Source organism: Petromyzon marinus, chromosome 37 (genome assembly GCF_048934315.1).
Source record: "Petromyzon marinus isolate PM22_M1 ecotype Great Lakes invasive population chromosome 37, UKy_Petmar_22M1.pri1.0, whole genome shotgun sequence".
Classification (NCBI taxonomy): Eukaryota; Metazoa; Chordata; class Hyperoartia; order Petromyzontiformes; family Petromyzontidae; genus Petromyzon; species Petromyzon marinus.
Genome location: NC_133703.1, coordinates 2,090,416 through 2,104,612, shown reverse-complemented (window position 1 = coordinate 2,104,612; position 14,197 = coordinate 2,090,416). Strand labels below are relative to the sequence as shown.

Here is a 14,197-nt window from a genome sequence, read left to right as displayed (position 1 = left end):
TGCCCCCCATACCAGGACCAGTGGTGACCTTGTAGCCACAGCCATTCCTCTCCCTGGTCCCATCCGGTCCAGGCATCCCAAATCGTACAAAATGTACTGCAACGGTGGTGAGACAAACAGCCCTTCGGGCGACAGCACGGTGACGGACACAAGCCCTCGCGGCAGCCTGGGCAGCACGCTGCTCCGGACCGGAAGCGGGGGCTAGCGCAGCCCTGTGGTGTGCGGAGAGCAGTGCTGCTCATAGGCGAGCGGTGCGCTGGACGCCTACATCGAGGACTTTGAGCAGAGCGGAATCTGTGCGTCACCGCTACCCAGGATACGTGCAGAGCACAGCGCCGCGCAGCATGGCGGAGCGGAGACGCGCGGAGGAGAGGAGGATGCACAGTGTGGATGAAGGTGGGTTGCGCCTCTCGCCACGCGAGGAATCGCTCCGTGGTGCTTGCACTCGAGTGGCTATCGAGTGTGCACGCGGTGCAATGGTATTGAAGCTATAGTAATAGGTTTTTACCCTTTTATCTGGCACAAAAACTGACACCTTTATACAAGGGATCATGTTTGCAGTAACCACAACACAAGTAGTCAAAATGCAAACAAAAAAGACAACTCTGATAATATGCACTGTCCTTGAATTTGATTGGTCCATACCCGAGATGGCTTTTCTGAGATCCCAGTCTCCACTGGTGTTGGACCAGAAGACGCAAAAAGGCGTCTTCTTATTCTTAGCGTCTTCTTGTTTGCATTTTGACTACTTGCGTTGTGGTTATCGCAAACATGATCCCTTGTATAAAGGTGTCAGTTTTTGTGCCAGATAAAAGGGTAAAAACCTATTACTATATCTTGTTACTGGCAAAGGAGGTCTCATAAGGTATCGAAGCTAGTTGACTGGAGGGGGGATAATTGGAGAGGAGAACCCCATTTATTTGCTTGTACTGGGTGCTTGTCAATTATGCTATGCTATCATGAATGTAATGTAATTCCCCTAGAAAAAAACCCTTAATAAGGTCTAAAGATACATTTTCGTGAGAGTCCCACACTGGGATGCTTGGCAAATTCCATTAATGAGTTCATTTTATGTCAGAGAAAACTATCCACAGTAAGCACACGCATATGAGAGGATAGCATAGGTCTGAACAGATAGGTCGGAGCATGCATTTCTTTCTCCTGTCATCTTCCAGCAACTTCACTGATTATTGAGTTTGTAAAGTTTGTGAAATCTAAGTGATCCTCCAACCTTTGTGTCAAAATTTGCAGATCCTAGACTGGACACATCTGAAGTTTAAACAATAACAGCTCATGCACTGATTTATCCCATATTCTCACAAACTCCACAAACGGATAACATCATTAGTTACTGATGGTGCAAAGTAAGGCAACATTGCAGGATTGCCGTTCAGGGGTCAAGGAATCTAGGGGAGAGCAAATTCATTGTGTACCAGTAAAATGTCTGTGGGTCTTACATTGCAGGTGGCATGCTGCCTGTGGAGGACCTCATCTCGGGCACGTGCAGCCTCACTGCTGCGCTGCAGCGGTCATGGCTTATAGCCCGACGGTCAGTCTAACCACGGACCAGTTCCTAGAGGCGCCAGTTGACGGTTCCTCCAAGTCCTTGTTCCGCTCGCCTGGCGCCCACCGAGACCTCGCAGTGTCGCACAGAGGCAAGCGGTCATCTCTCGGGGTCACCGCGCACAGCCTCGGCGCATCATTGGTGAGGGGCAATAAGCCAACTGAACGGTTGAGCTCAACAGCGAGAAGCAACAAGGCCCTGATGCCATTAAATGAGTCGGCAAAGCCCAAAAATTATTTCTTTTCTTACCAGAAGAATGTTTTGTTGTACTTACGGAGCAGTGAAGCAACTAGGCGTGAGCACTTGCCGAACGGCGGCTGTGCGACAAGTACCTATCCCAGGTGGTTGACAAGCCAAAAGGATGAGCTGGATGTGTCGGGGATCACGAGCATTCCTGAGCTCAGGTACCCGGCCTGGCTGCGTGACTGCGATGTGGACTCCCAGACCAGCAGCCACGAGACGGATACCAGCACGAAGACAGCAGGTGCCGCTCAGAGCCCGCAAAGCAGACCAAAGTACCCAGAGTGGCTCAAAGATTTGGACATCTCCGGCCTTACGAATGTAGCCAACGAGGAGCCCGTGTCAGAGGACCTTAGATCCCTAGGTGTGTGTGTGTATATATATAGTCTGTATATAGCAGATGACATTTCATATGTTTTCAGGTACATATTCAGTCTTTTCTCACAGAGACGACTGAGCGGCCACCCATGTGGTTGTGACGTGCGATGCGTGATTCTTGATGCACAGCCTCATTGGAGGAGCTGCTGAGCAGGGCGCGCATGGAGTTGGAATCCCCCGGCTTGGAGGCCCCCTCCCCGGGCAGCTTCAACACGGACGTCTTCCTAGGGGCTGATCGTCCCTGGGAAAACCCCTCCACGCCATTGTGAATTTATCTTTATATTCACACTCACGCACAGCATAGAGGCTGCACCGCCTCTAAGTATGATGTCAGATTATGAATGTTATAAGCTAAGCAGGTAAGCCTTGTTATTACTTGGATGGGAGACTATTTGGTAATAGCATATATTATAGATTTTGGCTGCTAGGTAACCAGGAGTTAGTAATACAGCAATGGAATCTTGAATCTATATCCGGAGTTTTGCATTTTACTCCCTCTGTTTTCACCGGGTTCTCCGATTTCCTCTCACATACCACTCGCTGATGAAATTTGCAAAATATCACTGCCAAACCCGCCTGAGACTTGGTGAGATTTTTCTGGCTTCCACCATGATAATAAGTCAACCAAGTAATTTTCTCTCAATCGTGTCTCTTCTCAGGGCCGTGTACCACCTGTCGCGTCTGAAAGAGCTGGTTGACACCATCAAGGAGAACAAGGATGGCTGCATTTTAAGGCGGTGGTCGAGGTTTGTACTCAGAAGGATACGTTCGCTTGGTCCTGCTAATTCATGGTTGTTAAACATCAATGGTACTTCAGGTGCTGTGGTGTGAATCGCAATTACTTGTGAACTTGTGGGGCCCATGGGGCACAGTAATTGCCCTGTTAATGGAAGTGCCACAACAAAGTATTGGAAAAATGTGATGAAGTTCGTTCAGGGTTGGAGTTAGTGAATGGTTGCAGCAGTATTTTGCACAGCAAATCCATGCAGACTCAAATGTCACTTGAAAGAGAACGGATATGTGAAAAATATTGTGAGCACAACTAAACTTATTTTGGTTTTATCCATTTTGGAAGGAGACTACTTTATTGGGAACATACATGCTAGTATTTGTGTAGTTATAAACATTTGGGAAATCACTGTAAAAGTACATTTGCTTATTTAGATTGCACTATACCTGTATTGTAAAATTTCAGAACCTTTTATGTAACTTGTAATCAATAAACCAAAGTTGCATATTGTATGCAACCCATGACTTGGATTGTTTTTATCATGTCTTGTTTAGCATGGTTGGTTATGTACAGTGTGAAAGAAATTCAACATACATTAAATATTTTCTGATATTTGAATGTTTATATTGTACATGTATATTTATTTTACAATAAATCTGAGACAAAGGCTTATACACATGGAATTGAAAATATTCAGCTATGATTTGTATTTCTCAAGTATTTTAAGAAAAGTCAGCGAGTCTCGTGACATGTCTTCACATTTGGGGGTGATGATTGTGATGGATATACAAGCATTAACCTGCTTACATTCCTAGAGTATGTAAGGTGAATTTGGGCATTCTGGGTGATTGGGTTTTAGGCCAAACACAGGCAGATGGTTGGGGATAGATGTTTTCAAGCATCTATTAATTATTCATCGGCATGTACTATCTTACTATGATGTAAAGTTCAAAGACATGGTTCATGAAGGGAATGGAATAAAAACTCAACTGTGCACAAGTATGGAGGAATTAATACTTGGAATTCAATGCAAAGATCTGGCCATATGGCGTTTACTGGGCACCAGGGTTGCCAAACAACACATGAAAGATGTGTATCAGGCACAGCCTCTGCATTATGAAAAAAATATCACTTCCTGAAGAAGTGCATTTTGCTTCTCCTGTCTTAGGTCACCAAAATAAATTAGAGCAAATTTGACTAGACTGACACAGGCAGCATTTATACTTGTGAAGTGTTCTCCTTCCGACGTGTGGTGTGTGTCGCACACACTGTCGAAGACGAGGTAGTTGCAGGAGACACCGTCTCTTTATTATCTTGTTCACACCAACTCCGGCCTCACTCGACCACGTTGCCATAGAGCCCGGCCTAGACACGACCCTGTCCGTGTTGCACCGACGGCGTCGACCGAGATGGCCAGCTACTGTCTGGCCACGCAATGATTGGGCGAATGCGGTGGCAACGACAGCGACGACGAGACGAGTCCACTCCCAGAACCGGCAGCCCGGAGCTCTCGCTCTCCGCTGCTTATATTATATTCTATATTCTACTCGGCGCGGCTTGGCTCTGCCCTATCCACGCCTCCCTTCTCGAACCGACCAGAGGGTTCCAGAGGCTTCCCTATGAGGTCTTCCATGACCCTTGCCCCAATTCCTCTGCCCGGCCGGCATACCCGTATATATGCTCAACGGCGTGTGTGCAAACTTTCCACTGCAGTTGCCGCTGCTGGACAGCAGTCAGCGCTGTGTCACTACACTTGTATGAACACAAGAATTACATAATCATGTCTACACTTATATGTAATGGGCTGAGATAGGCGCACACAACTTCTTGGGAGGCAACACTATTTATTAACACCAACACATTACACTTAACATAAATTTCGATTTAAAGCTTTCGTGACTGCGGGCTAACACCAATCCCGAATATCCGCCCCCACAGCCCTTTAAATAATCTCCAATACAGCCCCCCAATCGGCTATGCGTGTATGAGTGACGTCCCTGCCCTCTAACCCCCGACCCCCCCGTCCCGCGCGTGCGATTGGTGTGTCGCTCTAAAACTGACTCCAAATCCCCGCCCCGCAGCCCTTTAAACAATCTCCATTGCCCGGCATCGGCGGCAACGCGTGTGCGAAGGACGTCATTGCCCTCTGACCCCTGACCCCCCGTTCAGTTCGTGTGAGTGGTGCGCGGGGTTGTGTGAGCGGAGACGTCGCGTTTGAGTGGCTGAGAAGCGACGGATTGATTCCAGGCAGCCACGTGCCAGCCCCGAGCTATGCCCCACAAACAGGACCCGCGGACCCGAGGGGCTGCGGCGCGAGGAGAGGAGCCGGAGAGCGGCAGCCCTCTCACCGCGAGCGAGGAGTCGAGTAGCGGCTGCTCTCACTCGAGCGAGGAGTCCGGAGCCCGCAGCCCTCCCGAGATCAGCCCTCCCCCGGGGGGGGGAGCCGGGGGCCCGCGTCCCCCACAACTGACAACCTGTGTACCAACTGGCCGAGCGAGAGTTTGTGTGTATTTGAGCGCAATCGTGCCAGTGTTTAGCTGTACCAGGGAGTTTGGTGCAGCAGAGTGTTTCGGTGTAGGAGGGTGTCCGGATTGTGCCGGCACACTACCCTTCTATCCATAATGTCGTAGGGTGAGCTCCATTAAACGTTAACTCGGACCCCAACCTGTCAAAGCGCCTAATCTCGGAACGTGGTTCTCAACCTCTTACCTCACCCATGCTACGTACCTTTGAGACGTCCTGCTTTTACAAATGTTGATGAACTGGAGGGCAAAGGTCTGGAGGACCCCACATGGAGTCTGGTTTTTCACACCCGAGCCTCCTGTGACATTTCTGGAGGCTTCTCTGGAATCTTTGTCCCATTTATTGAGTGCAGATTTGGCTTACTTCTAGCTTCATCCCAAGACGTCATCCAGTTTGGAAATACCCGAAGGTTGTGGGAGTCGCCCCGTGCTTCAGTTTCTTTCCAACCCTCGCAATGGCTGGTTGCTCACCAGCCGGAAGTCTTTTGCTGCTTACACCACGACCGAGGTGTTGAGAGCAGCCATCTCGTGGCTGGTCGGCAATGGAGATGGTATTGTCGATTTGAGGAGCGTGAGTCTGTGGCGTTGGTGGTGCTGCTGTCACGGAGGCGACACGAGTTTAGGAAATTCAGTTTTGTGGGTTTCCTGTAGCGAGCACTGAAAGATCCTCCCTTCCTCTTTCTCCACCCTTGTCTCTACTGTCTCCATGTCCCCGTTCAACTCTTTCTACACCGCTTTCCTTGAATGTGCAGCTGCCTTTACGGCCTCCCCTCTCCCCTTCTCTCCACCTCCAACCCATCTCCGTCGTAATCTCCTCCCCTTTGTTCAGGCTCTTCCCTCTCTTCCTCAGTCTATGGATGGGGTTATTGTTTATCGGGCTCTTATACAAAAAATGGAGCTTATTTTAGCCTTTGAATAGGATTTTCTGTTTTCTTTCGGTAGCATGTTGCGTACATAGGGAAGATCGAGCCACGCCACCGGTTCCCATTATCAAAATCTTTGTCAACTTGTCTCCCTCGGTAGGAATGCCTTTCCTTCTCCAGCAAGCAATTGTCTTCTCTCTCTCCTCCGTTATTTCTTCCGATGCGCTTTCTTAATCTCGCTTGCTGTGTGTATCGGCTCTATCATTCAACAAGGGCAAATTAAAAAAATTGCTTTTTTTTTCCTGCACTGCTTTACCACTATACCTCCTGAGTGGGTACTCGGAGTTTCATCTAATGTACTATTTGATGAGTCGCTTCCACACAGCAGAAAGGCGGTAGCTATCCGAACTGTAAATTTGTCTTCCAATTTCGATAGATTCTCGAATTATTCTTGGGCAGTAGTAGCTAGTTTTGCACAGAATTTCAACATTAAAATCAACTGAGTGTCCTTGTTGGCACGTGTGTTCTGCTACTGCTGAACATGGGTGCCAACAAATAATACATTATTTAAATGCATGCCTATAAAGGGCAGCATACTTCAATAGGGATTACCATTGGTACGGCTATTTTAATACACAATAGACAGGAAGGACAAGATCAAACGGCTCTCATAATGCACATGCATAATGTACGTTGACTCGGTAATCTCCCCCCCCCCCCCCCCACTTTGCGCGAGAGTGTCACAAATCTGGCTGTCGCCTGATGAAGCTAGTTGTAATTACTGGCAAAACGTCGTACTCCGATTGTAAATGTTGTGGCTTGGCTCTCCAAAGTACCAGTGACGAATTGGCTTGTTCTGTTTCCGTGACAACCCTACTAGTTGGCTGTGTCGAGTGGTGGCGGGTTTTAACGACACGTTTATATATGTATGCGATCTAATCCAAAAAACACCTCTATGGATGATATTTGGCGCGAAAGCCTACATGTTAAACCAAAATTTAAAATATATACAAAATAACAATAATTTCTAGTTTTCCTCATTCACATCGTGATTCGTATGAAAAGACATGAGATGATTGAGACATGTTAAATCATAAACGTATTTATTAATATATATACAGATAGTCCTCGACTGCAATGTCCTTGTCCACGTGCAAACAGAGTTAGGATAGCAGCCTCCTTTAAAAGTCAGAGTAGATTTATACGCTGTAGAAGACAGTTGACGAATCCTCGTTGCTTGATTCCTCCTCGGATCCCTTCAGCAGTGAGTCGTCACCAGTCTTCTCTGCCTGCTCATTCTCCATGTGGCACCGCTGGGGTGGGTGCAATACGCCAGGAGACTCCTTATGCAGCGAGCAGCGAAGCAGGCCCATCTCTGCCTGCTCATCCTCAACGTGGAATTGAGGCGATGGCGGTGAGCTGGGGGCATCGGTGAGGAGGGTGTTACGGAGACGGCCCAGCTCTGCCTGCTGCAGAATCGTCTGTACGACGAAGCGCTCGCGGCGCATGCAGGCGCGCACATGGGATGGCGTGTCCGGGATGATGTATGCAATGCAGGCCTTCGTGAGTAACACCACGTGCTGCACACGTCCACACACAGGTAAAGGATTTTCAGTTTCAGGATTTGCATGTAAAGGGTGCTTACTTAATGTAATATGGCAGCATCTCAAAGTGCTTTACATCTCAGGTCAACTATTCCGGGGACCTGAAGCCTAGGGATATTATATTGTTACGTCGTTTTTCCCAATTAAATTAAGTCATTTGAGTAATTTTTGAACATTTGGCAAATTATACCGAGGCACTTTTTGAATTACTTAATGGGTTTTTTACGTTCACTATGCAGCAGGCAACATTTCTGATGTGCAGTTAATGCACCCACAGTATTCACCTGGGCAGCCGCAAATTTATCGCAACAATCAGCAAACACTTACACTCGGCCATGTCACCACTACAAAGATTCCCTGTGTAGCCTTTCACAGACTGAGGCAAGTGCATCTATGAAGGGTGGCACAGTGCCTGCGGGGGTGGTGTGCACCTTTATCTCGCCAGTGATGATTTTCACACACTTCATCAAGTACTCATTTTAAGACAGAATCAACTTAAGGGAAGCTCAACACTGGTTCTAATATTTTCCACTGTTGTTGGCTGTGGCCAGAAATAGTACTCCGGTCACACAGGATTGGTAGCGCAGTTCACGAACAACTACGCAGCCGCTCCCCTTCCCACACGCACACATGCTTACGTGTGACAAATGTCATAAACAACATGGATCGTCTGCTGCATGATGACAGAGCGTATTGTATTACCACTATTATTTGTGATCTCAGAAATACTGTGCAATTGTGAGGTGTAATAGCATTACTGGCATTATCTGTAATGACCCATTGACAATGATCACGGTTTGCTCTGCTGACCTTAACAACTGCTCACAGATGAGTCTATACGATGGTGCAGTAGTGTAAGGCTTTGTTCACTAGACTTGCAATCCAGAGGTCGCGGGTGTGAATTGATCTTTGATCGTGGCAGTGTAAACAATGGTGAAAGTTTTTTTTTTACATTCCACTGCCTCTATCCACCTAGCAGTGTAAATGGAATACATCCAGTCAATTGGTCGGCTGAGTTTGGTGCTGTTCAGTGCGGGAACTCCCAGCTCTTCCCAAGACGTCTGACCAGTGTGGAAGAGCAGTTCAAATACATCTTAAGGGTCTCTCGTGAGCTCCCTATAGCAGGAGCCCTTTTGCCATCAGTGACATGAGCAAGTAATTGGAGGGCTGTACCTTTATCTTTCAATGGGTTTATGAATGTGTGTGTGTGCATGTTGATGTGTACCTGCATGGCAATGACGAAGGCCAGCTTTGCCGTCAGTACTTGCCAGTACTGCTTGGTGACGGAGTAGGCTTGGGGATGATCCGGCGGGTAGCGATAACCTGGATACCTACACACATACAACCACAAGCACGCATGGACTATATTGAGAAAAGTGCCTCGAAAGTAGAGTTGGCGCTAAATTGAACAAGTGGTTTTGTACAAACGGTATATGCGTTCACAGCCCTTGAAAAAATCCGCTTCTGAAAGAGGGCCTTCCCACAACGTGCAGCTTGTGGGGGCTCTATTGACCATGGTTCACGCTGGTCCGTACCAGGTTGGTGAAGGTAGGGAGTTCAGATAATGGGAGAACAATATAGCACAACTATTAATTTTTCTGAACTACCCACTGCTGACAACCTAGCTCCAAAGTCGCCTACTGCACCTGCATTGTGCATGGTGTTCATCAATCTAAGCACGAACAAGGCTCAAGCCTGCTTGACTTCCGGAATCTAAGATTAGCTGTATTCGTGGTGATTTGGTCATAGTCAAGTAAGGTTATATTAAATATCGATCAATATGGTTATATTGATTATAGTTGTGTATGCCAGCAATTCAAAAACGTTACAGAAAAGGGTTGGTAGATCGCATCAATTTCCTAACTAACTGTGTGGTGAGGAGACCAGAAGATGGCTGTAGAGCAAGTGGTTTCATGTCTGTGTGGACCTTTAAGCTTCATTTCATTACCATGGGTTCTCCAGGACCTCTTATTGCATCCCACATGCATAAAACCACCTTAAACTGGAATCCCAATGCACGGTCTTCCTGAAAAGGGATCTTGAGACTCAATTAAGCAGTCGTGGATCGATAGATAGATAAATAAATAACATTACTCTTTAGCAGGGTAACAATGAGCTATAATTTATATCAATATATTATTATATTTCTCTAAGTGGGACTTTGGTTGTGAAGCCATCCCACCCGTACCCACTGCTCCCCCCCTCCAATTCCCCCCCCACCCCCTTTACTGTCCCCACCCACCATGCACACTCTTCCCCCAACCCTACCACAACCCCTTACTACCCAACTAAGCCAAACCCTGTGTCCAGGGTAAGGGGCAGGGCCTAAACAGAGGTGGGGCCTAGGGGAAGTGTGGGTCTTAAAAGGAAAGTCACGGAGTGAAAAGAGGAAGAGAACCAGACTAATCAGGAAGGGGCGGAGCCAGGAGGACGCCACACCCAGAAGGATGTCGCATCTACCTGGACAACACACCCAGAGATCAGTGCATCACATTCGCAGGGACGGCACCCCCGATAGCTGGGCATGACACTGAATGGCACAAACCTGCAGGTTGTGTGGATTGCCGGATCAAACCAGGCTGGCAGGATGTTGGGATGATTTTGCTCCTTGAAGTCGCTGATCTTGAAAATTGAAAGGCTGTCCTCCGTGTACCCATGCATTGTAGGCGAACCTGTGCCATACTCTGCTGAGTATCCATAATAATACACCAGGCGTGGGATGATGTCCGTTGTGAACGCCAAGATGCATGACTGTGGAATTAGCATACGGAGGCACAGCGATAGCGGTCACTGAGCATGCAATGATTTGACCAAGGCTTCTGAACATCTTACCTTGGCAATTACATTAATTTTCACAAATACAATTTGGGGGGTTGCTGCCAGAGTGAAATGGTTACCATATAAGGACTTGCAATCTGGCAGTCGTCAGTTCAGTCTCCTGACACAACAGTTGAAGCAATGGATCATTTTCTTAAATCTCCCCCACCTCTGTCCAATTAGCAATATAAATGGGTTCATCACTGTTTTAGCGCAGGTAATTCCACATCTTACAACATGTCTGGTCATCATGGAAGAGTAGGCCAAATACCGTGTAGAGGGGTTCTCTAGAGCTACCTTTAGTTGAGGCCCTTCTGCCAGCAGTGACATGAGCAAGCAATTGCAAGGCTTTACCTTTTGCGATTTTGGGAGAGAGTGGATAGGAGCGGTGGTGCAGTGATTCATGCACTGCACTTTGAATTCAGCACACATGCAATTGACTTCCAGCTACGACTAACATCAGTGACGAGTGATACCCGAACCGCTCCTGGTTCCCCACTACACCTCTTCTCAAACCTGCCAGGACCAGAATGGTGAAGTATGGTAAAAAGAACCCACACGGCTAACATGACATGTTATGTCACTCATAAGATGGGATATTGAGCGAGAAAGCGTGCGGACAATCTGGCGACTTACATTGGTGATTACAGAGAGGGTGGCAACGATACTCAGAATGTCGGCCCAGGCTCCAATTCCTCTTGCTTGCGAAACCACAGGCCTCTTCATCTTTGTTACGAGCTTCCACGCGTCGACCCGCACTTCGATGATGTTGTTGAGCAGTGCGAGCAATGGCGCAAGTGGAAATGATGCCACGAAGAGAGTGGCAAACCCGAATATGGATAACTGGGGTATATTTTGAGAATGGGTAGGGGGGCAAGGATAGGATAATGAGTGAAACAGGATATAGACATACACTCTTAATGCTGTTATGTTGTGATTACTTTAAGCAAACAAAACATGTTTTCAATGCATTGAATGTGTTTTAGTCAAAGGAGACCCCAAAATATGGTCACATTTTCGTGTCATTTGTTCACAAAATTATCGTGTCCATTACATTGGCCACTAAGATGCGATCAGCCACTACCATCTTTAATGCTCAGCTCTGGTTCACCTGGGTTTCTTTTGCACCATTTTCCACCACTAGGTGGCTATAATAACTAGATCACATCCTGTATTGAGGACTCCATTAATCGTACCACACATTTTTAGGCATATGCACTGTGGCTGAAATGCCAACAAATCACAGCAGTTAACCACAGTGGACATGATGCACAAGAGTTTTAAATAAATAGTAAGGGGGAAAAACGTCAATCCAAGCTGACCAATGTAGCTGCATTGGTTAGCAGACAAGAGGAGCAAATATGTGCTCCTATTGTTTCTAAAACTTAACTCCGTACATATGCACATATGCGCATGCTCAAAGACAATTGTGTTACAGTATATCCATAGATTGGTGCCTATGGCCAAATCACCCAGTATGCGTCAGATTTAATCAGATCCCAGAAGTTAAGGAGAGCTGAGCCTGAAAATTGGTTCGATGGGTGACCATGCAATAGTTATTGTGGGGTTGTGAGCAGCAGAGGACAGTGCAGCAAATTACATTGTTGTATTGTACATCTAAGCTCTTACATCTGTGCTCCCTGCCTTCAACAACCCGAAGTGTGGGTAATTTCCCTCCCACAACAATGTCCGACAGATACACAGGGGCCGTCCACACGTGCCAATATAATCAAATGATACCCAATTGTGTCATTTTTTATAATAAAGTAAAGCGCGTTGACTTCGTAGTGTGATCCTCTGAGCTCATTGTACCCATCTCGAGGTATTCATCAAAGAGTCCAAGTGGGCTCTGGGGCTGTAGGTCCAAGTGTTTGCTGGAAGAAGTGTTTGGTAACTGGATAAGACCATCAATGAGAAGCCAGTTTAATCGTGGTTCGGTGACAGAAAACCCAGAGTTTCACGGTTTAACCCAACATCCGAGCAGCACCACATCAGATCTCTAGACTCCTCAGCGCAGGCATACAGATATGGTCAACATATGCGTACATTAACTAATTTGTGAAATTATGAATTACATCCAAATGAAATGTAGTGTGTGCATTACTAGGACGTACCTAAAGGTGCCAGGTTGGATTCATCCACCTTGGGGATGCTCTGCTCCACGCAGCCTCCTGCTTCCGTGCAGTCCATCCTCTTGATGTCCGAATTCTGGCTGTTGCTACTGCTGCAATTGGTGACACTGGTGGTGGTCTTCTTTCTTTTAATGGACTTAGGTCTACTTCGCTTTTCCTTCTTCTGCTGCAAGGTCATCAACACTTTCATGCTCATAAAAGGATCGAGAGCAGCGTATGGTTTATTCTCACTGACTGGTGAAGCAGTTTGTTGACGTGGAACTAGGCCAAAGCATTCAAGAAATTTGGATTTCATGTCATTTATCTTAACGCCGCTATCTTTTGTCGAAGTGTAATCATGTTCAGGCTTCGGTCTGTACAAGAACTGTGCGTGAAGACTTTCATGAGTTTTCAGGATTTCAATAGGACTTAAAAATCCGCAGACTGAGCACATCTCATAGGGCGATGGTGGATTCAACACCGCATTGGCAAAACTGCCGTTATTCACCAAACCTGGTGCACCCTTTATCATATAATCCTTTTCATGGGGCTTCATGTGCCTTTTTAATTTTCCTGGCTGATTAAACCTTTGTCCACATATGCCGCACCATTGCTCACGGGTCTCCTTATGCGTTCTTACGTGGGCTTCTAGGCACCATGCCAGTTGGATTTTTTTCCCACAGACGTCACAAGAGATACGTTTTTTCGCTCGTGTAACTCTACCGGATTGAGGTGGGGTTGAGACGGGTGCTGGTGAAGTGCCATCGATGGTGAAGGCAATTCTCCCAGCACCACCATGACTCGCAGCGGAGTTGCTCTCGCACATCTGAAACAAAAGACAAAGGTCACGCGCATGACACCCGTGTTTATTCTCACTGACTGGTGAAGCAGTTTGTTGACGTGGAACTAGGCCAAAGCATTCAAGAAATTTGGATTTCATGTCATTTATCTTAACGCCGCTATCTTTTGTCGAAGTGTAATCATGTTCAGGCTTCGGTCTGTACAAGAACTGTGCGTGAAGACTTTCATGAGTTTTCAGGATTTCAATAGGACTTAAAAATCCGCAGACTGAGCACATCTCATAGGGCGATGGTGGATTCAACACCGCATTGGCAAAACTGCCGTTATTCACCAAACCTGGTGCACCCTTTATCATATAATCCTTTTCATGGGTCTTCATGTGCCTTTTTAATTTTCCTGGCTGATTAAACCTTTGTCCACATATGCCGCACCATTGCTCACGGGTCTCCTTATGCGTTCTTACGTGGGCTTCTAGGCACCATGCCAGTTGGATTTTTTTCCCACAGACGTCACAAGAGATACGTTTTTTCGCTCGTGTAACTCTACCGGATTGAGGTGGGGTTGAGA

General features: G+C 47.0%; 1 long non-coding RNA gene across 1 annotated transcript; it reads left to right on the top strand.

Annotated features, from left to right (window-relative positions):
• The first annotated feature begins 2,180 nt into the window (after positions 1-2,180).
• Positions 2,181-3,442, top strand: LOC142930121 (uncharacterized). Its single transcript, XR_012946079.1, has 2 exons — positions 2,181-2,447; positions 2,842-3,442. It is a non-coding gene; the product is annotated as an uncharacterized LOC142930121 (long non-coding RNA).
• Positions 3,443-14,197: the final 10,755 nt, after the last annotated feature.